Here is a 12465-nt window from a genome sequence, read left to right on the forward strand (position 1 = left end):
ATGCAATCAATATCGTCTTTTCTGAGGCTCAGCTACCGTGTTCTTCCCCTCCCTTCCTTGAAATACACAAAGTCAAGTCAATATACTTGGAGGGTACAGGAGTGATCCCCGCTCTGTGAGTGTATATCTCTATCTGTATATACTGACGGAGACCTCGTAGAGGTGTGTGCGTGTGTGTGTGTGTGTGCGTGTTACATGCAAAACGTGCTCTGCCTTCATTTATTTTGGAAGGGGTTTGCCTTGGTTTTACCGTGCCTTGCTTTAAACGATCTGAAAATCCCCCCCTGGATTCAGAGGAATAAATATGCATGGCTTGTAATTCTGTTGCAGCGCTCGCTCCCAGCTGATAGGTGACGTGGAGTTTGGAGGCTCGCAGATTGGCTTTTTGATTTGGCTTCTTGCTGCAGTTGTGCAAACCTCGCTGGCTCCCAGAAATCAGGCTCAGCGCTCTGCTGTGCACCGTAATGCTGGGAAGCCTGGACCGAGCCCCGATGGTGTGAGCGCGGGAGTGGGGGAAGCCCAGCAGATTCAGTGGCAATCTGGGGTACAATCCATTTTCTCTTCCCCCCTCCCTCGACCCCCATTCATCTCCGTCCTCCTCGCCCTCCTCCCCCTTCGCCAGATCTCCCTTCCCTCCCCAAACTCCACCGCACGGAGCTGAAGATCAAGGCTGGTGGATTTATCAACATTTTACCTCCACCCCCACCCCCTTTTCCAGATGCACCTCCCCGCTCTCCCTGACAGCTGCAAAAGGGAGCACAGGTTTTGTAGCGAGCGAGGCAACTTGGACTGACATGCAAAGGCGAACCCCCCCGTACCCACACACACCGTCGGTGAATCACCGGGAGATGCGATGAGCTCCCTTTAGGAACCGGAAGGATTTGTGTTGGGGAGCCAGCGGAGTCCCCCTCTCCCCCATCCCCCATCCCGACCCTCCAAAAAAAAGTCAGGAAAGCCGCCAGAAAGGGTAAGTAAGGGGGTGCCACCCCCTCTCCGTTGGAGACGCGAGGCTGGCGGGCAAGTGTCCTGCTGCCAAGCGGGGCTCCATGCCTTGCACGGGAATGGCTGTGGAGCGGGGGGTGCTGGGGTGGGGTGGGGGTGGAGGGGGCGAGGGCTCTCTTTGCGGGCTCATCTCCCAGGATGGGGGGGAATTCGCGTTGCCGAGGTGCTGGGAGCTCGCTTCATTCCTGCTGTTTTCCCGGCGCCACGGCGGCTCCGTGCCCGTGTGTGTGTGCGTGTGTGTATTTGTGCTGCGGAGGCAGGGCTTTGCCCACGGCGCGGAGCGGGCGCTGCGGGGTGGATGCGCGGCGGGGAGGGGGCGCCGGGCCGGGCCGGGCCGGGCGCTGCGGGGCCGGGGCCTGGCGGAGCGGGCGGGCTCCGGCGGGGCGTGCGCGGCAGCACCAGCCCGGTCCCGCGGCACCGCGCGCGGCGGCCCCGGGATCCCTCCCGCCGCCGGGCGGGGGTGCCCCGGTTCGGAGGCGCGGCACGGCCCGCAGGGATGCCGGGGGCCCCGGGGGAACGGCTCTGCCCGGGGCTGCCAGGCGAGGGAAGCGGCTCTCATGCAGTGCTATAAATTTCCTTTCCCCCCCCCCCCCCCCTTAAATTTCCTTTTTTTATTTAATTTTTTTTTTCCCGCCGGGGGAGTCCGTGCCGGGCCATCCCCGGCCGCGGGTGGGGGCACCGGGGGCGCCGTCCCGGGCAGCTGTCGCGCTCCGTCCTCCGGGGCCGGCTTGTTTACCCCGGGTGTCAAATATAGCCGCTGCGCCAGGCGCTGCCCTAAATAGGGCACGGGGCTGCCGGCGGGCCCGCAGCCCCCCATGGCAGGGGGAGAGGAATTCTACACACACACACACACACACACACACACACACATACATGCGCACGCATGAGAGCTGATCCATATGTGGGGTGGTTTCATACTCTTCGTCTCTCCCAGCCTTGCTTCAGGGTTTTGTGCTTTTCACCTGTATCTAAAGTATCAATCACTCTGGGTGACAGATGAAACCATTGCAACTGTTTTGGGGTTTTTTTTTTACTGATACTCTAAAACGTGAGGCCATGGCCATTTCCCCCTCTGCCCCCTCCAATGGAGCTGTATTGTAATGGTTGGGTTCCTGACTTCTTGGTTTATCCCTGGCTTTTGTTCTGGGGATTTCACCTTAAAAATCTGTTTCAGATTTAAGGGGAGACACCGGAGGGACAGTTGAGGTGAGAAGGGGTGCTGTACGCACATCCTCCCCCTCCTTGTGTTTATATGTATATTCCTTTAATTCCTTACATCTATGAAGCGAAAGATTGATTTCGTCAAGCTGTTTTTTTATTTGTGGAGAGGACAGGGCTGGAAGGCTTAGGTAACAGTCGGTAGCACCTTCCCGTTCAGGAGCATTCATCCCATGCTCTCTGGGAGGCTAGCAGGAGACCCTAGAGACCAGAGCTGGCTTTGGGGAACTGCTGAGACACAGAGGCCTTGAAAGTGCTCTCTAGGTTTGGTGCAGCGGGGAGAGGCATCACTCCCCCATGGCATACACATTTCTAGGGAGTCCCTCATCCTGTTCCATCCACTGCTGTTGAAAACATTTGTTTACTCTGATCATGGTTTGGGGAGCCGATGGTGCTTATGTTCATGCTTCTGTGTTCAACTGGAATGATACTTGTTTCCTAAATAGAAGTAGTGATGTTGGAAAAGAGCATGTCCAGCTACTGCCAAAGGCTGGCTGAGGAGGAGCAAGAGCAGCCCAGGGGCCCTCAGTTCTGCCATGAGTGTGCAGTGTGATGGCAGGAAAATTGGTTACCCCGTGTTGTAAACAGAAGGGTGTAATATCAACCAGGGTGGGGAAGGAGAGGACTGATGGTGGTAGAGAGTCCTACTTAAAAGGTGCAGTACTGCTGTCTGTTTTTTTTCCCCCTAAGCCAAATATGAGTCCTGCTCTTAATAGGTGGGTGGTTTAAGCATTTCCCAAATGCCCAAGGTAGGACAGATTGTGGTAATCCCACTGCTGAGATCCTGTGTGAGAGCAGTGGAAATGCAAGTAGGTTTCTGGTCTCTGGCATACCTTCAGTGTTCTGCTAGGCACATTTATCTCCTGGGTCTCATTTGTATCATTAATGGTATTTTTCTCGCCCTATGGGGATTTGGTGAGGACACAGTTACAATAACTAGTGGGTGACAGGGTGTGAGAAAAAGGCAGATGTGTAGCCATCCTAACACCACTCTGTGTAACACTTGTCCTTTGCAGAGAGACTGCCCCTTGCTCTGCAAAGCTGCCACCTGACAGGGTGACACCTGGGATGGCAGATGCCATCATCAGGTGGGATAGTCCTTTCCCTCACCCTGGGCAGTGTTGGAGCAGTCTTCAACACCAGCACCCAAAACGGGAGAGTGCACATGGAGCACGTAGCGAGCATGGCCTGGCTTGTTAACCATGCTGTGCTCTGCAGGCTCTTGCTGGGCCATGGTGAGGGCAGGAGCTGCCCTGTCTGACTGAAACAGAGTGGGTTGTTGGGAGTCATGAGCAGTTTTTCTGCATAGCAGTTGCAGGGCGCTCCTTGGTTTGACTGGCTTGTAGAAAGGAAAAGGGGATGAATCCAGCCTACCTGCTTCTTCTGCTTTCCTCTGAAGCTGGTGGGTCTGAAGTCAGATGAGGCTGATCTGAGAGAGGCAGGTGTTATGGTATTGCGGGTTGGACAGGTAGAGAGGTTGCTTAGGACCTAGGCTGGCCTGCTGCTGTGTTGTGCCTGAGCCCACATATATCCCTCATTTTCGAAGGGTCCTTCCTGAGAGAGGCATCCTCCATCCCCAAGGCAGGGAAAGGCCATGACAGAGTGTGTCAGCACTTTTATTAGAAACCAAGTGAGGATGTATTCCCTTGGCCAATATTTTCAAGTGAAGCACTATACAGATAAATGGTCTGTCTGTCAGGGTTTTGTTTGCTTGTTTTAAACAAACAGCATCAGTCTCCTCCCCTAAGCTTCCCCAATGACCAAGTGGCATTGACAAATAGTTCCTTGTTCTTTGTTGCTGTCCTGTTTCAGATGCCTTTCATGTGCTTCACAGTTAAAAAGATGGCTTTGATTGCTGGCCAAATTTTTTTTAAACCAGGCAGTAATATCTAATTCTATATTAAAAAAAAAAAAAGCGAAGGAAATTAAATTACAAAGACGAAAATATCTTAATAGGAGGAAAAAAGTCTCTGAAGCCAGGAAATTGATACTTGTGATGCTCCACCTACAATCACCCACAGTGTTTAGGTATTGTGGCATAGATTAATGCTTTTGTTGATTTACTGTTTGATAATGGTAACTCCTACAGGCATGGTTGGGGGCCCATGTTTCCAAGTGCTATACAAATGTCTAGTAAATTATAGTCCCTGTCCTGAAGAATTTCATGCATTGAGAGGTTACATAGATGACAAGCTGTTCTGGGGGAACCTTTAAAACACCTGTGCTGCAGAGCTCATGGTCCCGCACTTGCTGATTTTGGTGACATGGGGTTTGAGGCTGGAGAGGAGCTCCAGCTCATGTCCCTGCTTACCTGCAGAATGAAATTTGGGAACTACCTTCAGTCTCCTGCAGGTTCAGTGGGCTTCTGGGCTGCTTGAGGACTAACATGGTATAGACCGTAGTTGGCTTCCCTGCTTCCCCTCTACCTTAGTGCTTTAAACTGCAAGCTCTCATTGAAAGCCAGCACGGATGTGAAAGCATGAAGTTCAGCATGATGGCCTCCCAGTCTCCCCCCTAGGCACTTCTGTCACTGAGTTTTGCAGGAATAGCAAAACATGAGGTGGCAGGGATGTGTCATGCCATTCTGAAGGTACCACCACAACCCCATCTTGGCAGTGTCACAATGAATAGACCCAGGTGCCATTGTTCCTGCAGTGTGCCATTATAAAGTAATTAGTTCGCCCCATAAGACACACTTACAGATAGGTGATGATCATGCCCCTATGCTCCTTCTACTCTCAATTTCCTGGTAATTCTGTCTTTAAAGCCGCTTGCTGGAGCCTTTGATCACATAGCTGAGCTGTCATTGATGTCTCTGACAGTTGACATCATGGGAGAGAAGGGAGCTTAGGGCTCCTAACATTTCTTTTATGATAGCTTGTTTTCTAATGAAACACTCCAATGAGGATTTTCCATCATAATAAAACAGGGAGCTCTTCCAGAGCACTCAGATTTAGGGAGAAGCTTCTGTTTCCATTCAATAGCAGATTATTTTAAGGCTACAAAAGTGAACTTGCTCTGTTTGCTGCCTTCCTGTACTCTACTGTCTTTTTACCTAAGCCACCTAACTCAGGACAGCAGCAGAGACAGCCAGGTCAAGAGCAATCAGCAATACTAAATATCCTATGCTACTGGGCATGTTTTGCAACCAGTGAGGTGCCAAAGAGTTTTAGAAACTATAGACAGATGAGACTGCATTGCCACTGCTTTCATCTCCCTCTCCTAGACTGGTACTTGGAGGCTGCACTGCAGAATACAGTTTTAATCAAAAGAAGTGTAGTGATGCAGGGATGTACCTGTGAGAGGGCACTTAGATCTGGCTGCTGAGGTTGTGTTGAAGGTGACATGTCCAGAATTGAATGTGGGACTCCAATGCCGACAACACAAGGTGCCCTGCCACTGCGTTCATGTGCTGCATGCTGGTGAAAACTGGCTTCCTTCACCAGAGTGGGAGCAAAAGCAGGGAGAGTTAGAGCATGTCTGTTCCTCGCTCTGCAGTCGGGCTACATCTCACTCTGAATGTGTCCTAGCTCCCCTCAATGCAAGTAGCGGTAGGAGAGAGTTTGTCACCAGGGTCCGGGCTGGCTGTGAAACACACCATTGCCACAGCTCCCCACACCCAAATTAGGAAAGGCAGCTCTTCCTCTGCCATGCACTCACTGATCATGGATGGGTACTCAAAATAATGCTCTCTGTGAAGAAGCTGTCCTTTTGCTCTCCATACTGTTTGCTTTCAGTAAACTTTGTCTTGGGTCATTAAGACCTGGATGTCTTGGTTTACTGCCTTGAGGGGGGCATTCCTTGTTGGGAAGTAATATCTTGATGTTGAGCTTAAAGTTAACCTTAATAAGCACCTTTATCCTCTTCTTTGGTTTTAGTTGGAATTACTCAGTGACCCTTGAACGTGCACATTAGTTGGGAAAATGGAGGCAGAGATATGTCTCTGCCTTTATGTGGCAGGACAAGGCTGTTTCATGGTCCAGGAGGTATTACAGGATTCACTGCTGCAAGAGGCAAACCTGCCTCTGCCATACAGCTAATGCACTTGCCACACTTGTTATTTGGACCTTGTTTTCTACAGCTTTCCCACCCTGGTTGCTTATTCCTGCTCCTGTCCCCCACCTGCAGGATACTGGCATAGTGGCATGAGTGACCAGGTGGTAGGTTCAGCTTGCTTTTTGGCCAGATAGATTCCTCATCCTTATTCATGCCCTAGCCGTGCAAACAGTTCTGCCAACAAAAAAGAGAGAGCTAGAGCAGAGTGGGAAAAAATGACCAGAGGTGGAGAATTTTCAGGCTGGCTTAAGAAGCCCTGCTTCCACCTGTAAAGCTGCTGCCTAAATTGCGTGCAGCAGTTAAGGCTTGGAGTTGGTTCAGCCTTGAAGTCTGCTCTTGATGAAATGGATAGTGCTGAATGCAAATTAGTTGCAAAGAACCTAATATAGTGATGGAGTCTGCAAAGCACTTCTTAAGCTATTAAGAGGCACAAGAATCGGCAGAGAAAAAAGACAAAATAATTTTTAATATAAAATTTTCCTAAAAACATGCATAGGGGTTGATCCTGATTAAAACAAATCAGAGAGTCTGGGCCAAGCTATTTCTCAGATGCAACATGCCAAATGGACTCAGGTTTTTCAAGAAGAGAATAAAATGAGAACTTCCCCTCTGCTCTCAATTCTTTCAAGTCCCTTGAAAGCTTCACACTAATATTCAGCACTTTATCAACAACAATCTCTACACGTTGAAGCCTCCAGACTGCATTCTCTGACAGTGCAAGTGGGAGCAGTGCCAACTGTTTTATTAGGTTTGAACCCACAAAACCCACTAGCAAGGAAAGTCTTCATGAGATTGCTGCAGGCTAAGTTTGTGCTGCTGCTATGCACTTGCTGTGGGTGCTGCGCTTAGCCAGTGTGTGAGTCCTGGAAAAACTGCCTGCCTTGGAGCTAATTGGGAGCCCTCGTTTGCGGACCTGAGGAGCAGAGTGAAGTGGAGGTCTCGTCATTATCTTGAAGGTGCAAAACAAGGTGGGTCTCTGTATGCGTTTCCTTTGTGAGGGATTCTTATGAAGGACAGTGACTTGCTACTGCTTTTGTTTTGACAGCCCGTAGACAAGAAAGCTTGAGTTATAGGAAGTTATAGGAGGCAAACAGAGGGGATGCTGCTGGAGTTAAACATGATAGGGTATTCTCCTGTATGAGCATCTTGGAGATAGGTGCGCTAGACATTGGCCTCACATAAATTACCACCTGCTCTGACTCTTGAAGCATCATTTTTTCCTTTCATTTTAACCTTCCAGAGTAGTTTCAGGTTCACTTCTTCTAGTAAATGTTTCCTTTTCTCTAACTTAAATAATCCATCTCCCCAAAGCTGACCTGACAGATGTTTCCCCCGCAGTGACCCTGCGCACACAGCACACTTCATGAAACCCTGGCTTCCATGGGGAAATGCAGCACCAGCAGTGACCCTGCTGGTGTCCCAGCTAAAAATAAAGCCTGTCCCTCCTGGCAGTGTTGGGGTTTGCTTTTGCAGTTTTACCCATTGGCTGCACTGTGCTCTTGTGCCAGGCAGAAGGCACAGGTTAACCTTCAGAGCGTGATAGAGCTGCCTTCCCTCTGGGAAATCATACCAGGAGACTGAAGGTGAGAAGATGCTCAGCTGCACTTGGTGCACCTACGTCACTCCAAAAAATCTGCTGGCTTGCCTGCTGCCTGTCTAGAACCATCTCCTTACTGCTTCATGCATCCTAGTGAGTCACAAACACCCCTCCTTCCCTGACTCCGGCCTTTTCCCTCCTCTGCTTTTCCTTCTTAAATATAGAGATTTCTTCATGATTCTCCAGTAACTGCCCCAGCTCGCCACTTCCCTCAAAAACTCCATGCCTCATAGCTTCCCAGTGTTCTAACAGCGTTGCTCACATGTTCAGCCCGCCACATTTCCTTCGATTGTGCCTTTCTACCTTCTCTCAGGTCCATATGGGCTTGGCTGCTAGGACAAAGCAAGAGGTTGGCCCAGTGAGGCAGCAGATGCTCATTTAAAAAGGGCCTTTCCAGCTTTCCGTACACATTAGCAAGTTTCACAAACATTGCTGAGGTAGAAGTATGCTCTGGAGCAAGAGGAGGGATGCATCGTATCTGGTGAATCTATGGGTATTTTGAGTGTCCCATGCACATCTGTTTTTCCTCTGAGTGTTAGTTAGAGTACTTAATTTATTTCTTATAGCATTGAGTTCCACAGATTACACAAATGGACGACATAGAATTTAAAAAGTTTTCAGTGCTCACTAGATGAAATACCCAGAGCCTGGAAGCTTTCTGTTGGTGTTGGCCTCGAGCTTCTTTTGGCTTGGTTGGCCACCTCTGTCCCTCTGACCAAAGCTGATTTCCCACAGAAGGCTGAGGGAGGGGACGTGGGAGTTATGCTGGGTTGTGCAAGATTCCAGGCACCTCATCTACTTACTGTTGCAAAGGGAGCATGAAGAGGTGGCATGGTTATAATTTACAAGCATCTGTGTGGGAGCCAACAGCCACCAAGCACGGTGGGCTGGCTGCAATAACCTTGGACAAAGGGGCGGTGGTCTTGATAGCCACATTTGGAAAGAACCACAGGGGTGCTGTCGGAGGAGGGATCAGGGGAAGGATCACAGAAGTGTTTGCATGTGTATCTGTGGGGAGAGCAGAGGGCATGGAGAAAGGGCAGAAGAAGGATTACTGCAGAGTGAAGGGTTTTTATGATATGGGGCTCAAATTCTTTGACTACCCATTTTTACTCATTTGTCTGGTCAGTGAGCTTCCACTGCAGAATGGATTCATTTCAAGGCTTTGCTAGTCTTGAAAAGTGACCATCATTTTGTTGAAGACCTTTTGTGCTTGTTCTTTTACCTATTTGAGTCACTGACCTGAATGCAATAGTAATGGTGGCTCTGCCTGGGATAACACTTCCTATCACGTTGCTCCTCACTTGCTGGTGTTTGGGGACTGTTGCTCCTGTTTTGGCAAAGCATTTTTCTGTGACTTGTGACACGTTTCCCAGATGACAGGAGTTACTGTCATCAGCAGTGTCAGGAAGAGCTGAGTTCATGGCACCACCACAGAGGCATGGCTGGGCGTGAGAGGCTTTCTGGGCTGGGGGAGGAGGGGGCAGGGAGTGAGTGTGGAGTAAGGGTGTGAAAACAGGCTGTTTATTACCACCTTAGCTGTTACTCCATTGAAACCTGCAGTAAGAGCGGGACCCTGCAATTTTCTTGCCTTAGCTGTGTCTTAGGAGAGATTTGGACTTCAAAGCAAATTAAGCGCATCCCAGTTTTAATCTTTTCTTTGCAGAAATGGATGAAGAGATAATTTCTGCTGCCCCTGAAGGGGACTCGAGCTCCTGAGTAAAACTGATGGAGATGTGGGACTGCTAGCATCCATAACGGAGGCTGTGCCCCTCAGTGGCAGTATTGAAGCTGTCATCTCTTTTTGCCTTGATGGCTTACATAGATCGTACAGTGGGTGGCTGCGTGGGATGAGTATGTTATCCAAGCACATACATGAAGCCAGTTACTCCTGTCATTTTACCTTTAGGATGAGGCACTTCTTGTGCTGATCCAAGGTGACAGTGGGCACATGGTGGAGGAGAGAGACTCCAAGCCATGTTTGCTGAGGTCTGGGACGGGGGGGGGGAAAGAGAATTTTCTCCTTCCCTTGTCTGGTTTTAGTGCATTTGGCTGATGTGGTCATCTCCCATGACTCAGCTGATGCTTCTGTTGGCAGGACTAGTTGTAGCAAATCTGGGGCCAGCGTGGAGCATTGGAAGGAGGGAGGAACCTGGGCAGGATGGACAGGAATACAGTTGATATGGAGGAAGCACAAAGATGCCCCTCAGCTGCTGTGTGATGCAGGTTGTGAAGAGGAAATAGATGAAGCTTTCATTTTGGATGTTTCTGTTATATGAAATGTTGCCAGAGTTCCTCAGGCAGCACTTTCGGTAGAATAAACTAGTTCTGCTGACTTGGGCTCATAGGACCTATGCTGATTTACAGCAGAGAAAATCTGGTTCTAAGGGCCTTCTCTCCCTTCTCTCTTGCCAGCCTTCAGCTGATGGGATGCAAGTTGACTGGGCTAGAAAGATAGTTGTCATTTTGAAGATGACTGTGTAAAAGGAGGCTTTTGGAGGGGAGGGTCAAGGGAGGGAAGCTGGTGTAAGTAGTGCTCTGAATACAATGAAAATGCTATTTCTTCCACTTTGGAGATAAACAGCAGTATGATTATAATATACTTTGCTAGAAAATTCTTCTGATACAGGATGCCCTGCATCCAGTTTTCAAGTGTTCTGCACTGGTATCTAAGTTATGACATGCTGACTGTTGGGAACTGGGAGAGTATCATTGCAGGCATGTTAGAAATGGCAAGGGAGGAGTCTCATCCTTTTCAGACAAGGTGCTTTTTTTGTATGCAGTGCCCCCAGGTTGGCATACACATATAGGTAATCTTGATTTTTTGAATCTTCTTGAAGGATCAAGTCACATATTTAACTGACTTAGCCCTATGACATCTGTGTGGGTGGGACCTGCCTGGTGCTCTTGGCAGGAATCAAGAAATAAACTCAGGTCTTTCTTTGGAGAGAACAGCAGTAGCCTCTCATAGCCACCTGTTTGGTTTTCTGCAGGACTTTAAAATCGTGTTTAGGTGTCCAGTGAAAAATCTGTGATTTCAATGAGGTCCAGGTGTCCAAGTGGGTTAAAAAGAGCCGATCCCTTAAGCTTCTAACCAGCCTTTGAAATCTGGTCCTTCACGACTCCTTCAGCGAAATATCTGAAACACATGGAGATCATGACTGAGGCAAAGAAGGAATTTAGTTCTGTTGTAACAGTGGGTATTGAGGGTGTCTAGGTTCAGACAATATTTCAGATTACTGGGGCAGCCAGCCAGGGAGAGCAGACCTGCAGCTGGAACACAAACTGAAAGGAAAAAGGTGAATCAACCTGTCTGATGATGCTGTAGCAAAGAACAAATCTCCGCTTGTCTTTGGTATAGAGATCAGAGTGGCATATGGCTTTATACGGCCCACAGGAAAGCCTTCAGAGGGTGGGGAGACAAAAAATGAAGGTGGGGCAGCAGATAGCCTGGAGACTGCTGCCACTTACTGTAATTGCTGTAGCAGCTCAGCTTCCACTGTTTGTTGTCCGTGTCATCTCTGCAATTACCATATGGTAAACATGACTTGAGTCTCTAGCAAATAACAGAGCTAATATTAAAAGAGAATCTGTAAACAACTAGTGCATAAATGAACAAAGAGCAATAAACAGCCTGGACTTATGAAGAATAAATTAATCATGGTGGATGTGAGGAGTTATTTTTTTAAAACAGTTGCAGAATTAGCAGCTGAAAAAACAGCAAAGGATTAAGATATCTAAATTGTCAATAAGAGAGACATGGGGATATATGGCAGTAAAGGGTGAGGGTGCTGTGTGGAATCTTATTTGATAACTGTATTCAATTTGAGTGAATTTACAGGTTTTGGCACCTTCCAAGTGAAGTGGGAGGTATTTTGAGGATAACTCGTAGCTCAGTGCATTTTTCATGCCTCCTGCTGTGCTCAGATCTGCAAAAGCAGTGGGCGTGTTACAGTGTATTTCCCTCGTCTCATCTGGAGACCCTGACTTTTTGGCTGAAACTCTGGAAATCTCTGCTTTCATTCCACACATGCCGATCAGCAGCACAGTGCTCCTCATGCCAGCCCCACTGTGCTGGGGACACAGCAAATGGGTGGAGAGACCTTCAAAAGTGAGCAACACAGTGAGCTTCTGTATATCAATCTTGATTTAACCTTTGTAGCGGTCTGGTATCTGATGAAAACCTCCTGTGCAGTAATGCTGAGAGGCCAGTCTTCACTATCCAGGCACGGCATTCCTGCTCCAAAGAGAGCAGGTCTGCTGCTGGTTTTGGTGGGAGCAGGCACTGAGCTATGTCTCTCACAGATACCCGTCTGCTTCTGACCGCCTCGAAGATGGAGAACTAAGAGGAGATGAAGATAAATGATTAAAGGGCAGCTTGGGCTAATTTATAAAGATTAAAATAAATTTGTGTGCTTTGGCCAAAGAAAAGCTGTGGAGGAGAACAGCTATTTACAAGTATCTGAAGCATGTAAATCTCAGACAGGGAGGAGAATGGTTGAGAGTGCTCCAAGGACACAATAATGAGAACTAGCATCATAAATTTTCCTAATTTCATCCTAAATATAAGGAAGACGGCTAAAACCTCCAAG

At 48.7% G+C, this 12465-nt stretch overlaps 1 protein-coding gene across 1 annotated transcript in view; it reads left to right on the plus strand.

Annotated features, from left to right (window-relative positions):
- The first annotated feature begins 437 nt into the window (after window positions 1-437).
- Window positions 438-12465, plus strand: part of SLC8A3 (solute carrier family 8 member A3) — a 114188-nt gene continuing 102160 nt past the window's right edge. The window contains exons 1-2 of the mRNA XM_032691060.1: window positions 438-544; window positions 719-967. The gene's annotated coding sequence lies outside the window, so the exon portion shown is untranslated. The remainder of the gene's footprint in view (window positions 545-718; window positions 968-12465) is intronic.

Source organism: Chiroxiphia lanceolata, chromosome 6, assembly GCF_009829145.1.
Source record: "Chiroxiphia lanceolata isolate bChiLan1 chromosome 6, bChiLan1.pri, whole genome shotgun sequence".
In the NCBI taxonomy this organism is placed as follows: Eukaryota; Metazoa; Chordata; class Aves; order Passeriformes; family Pipridae; genus Chiroxiphia; species Chiroxiphia lanceolata.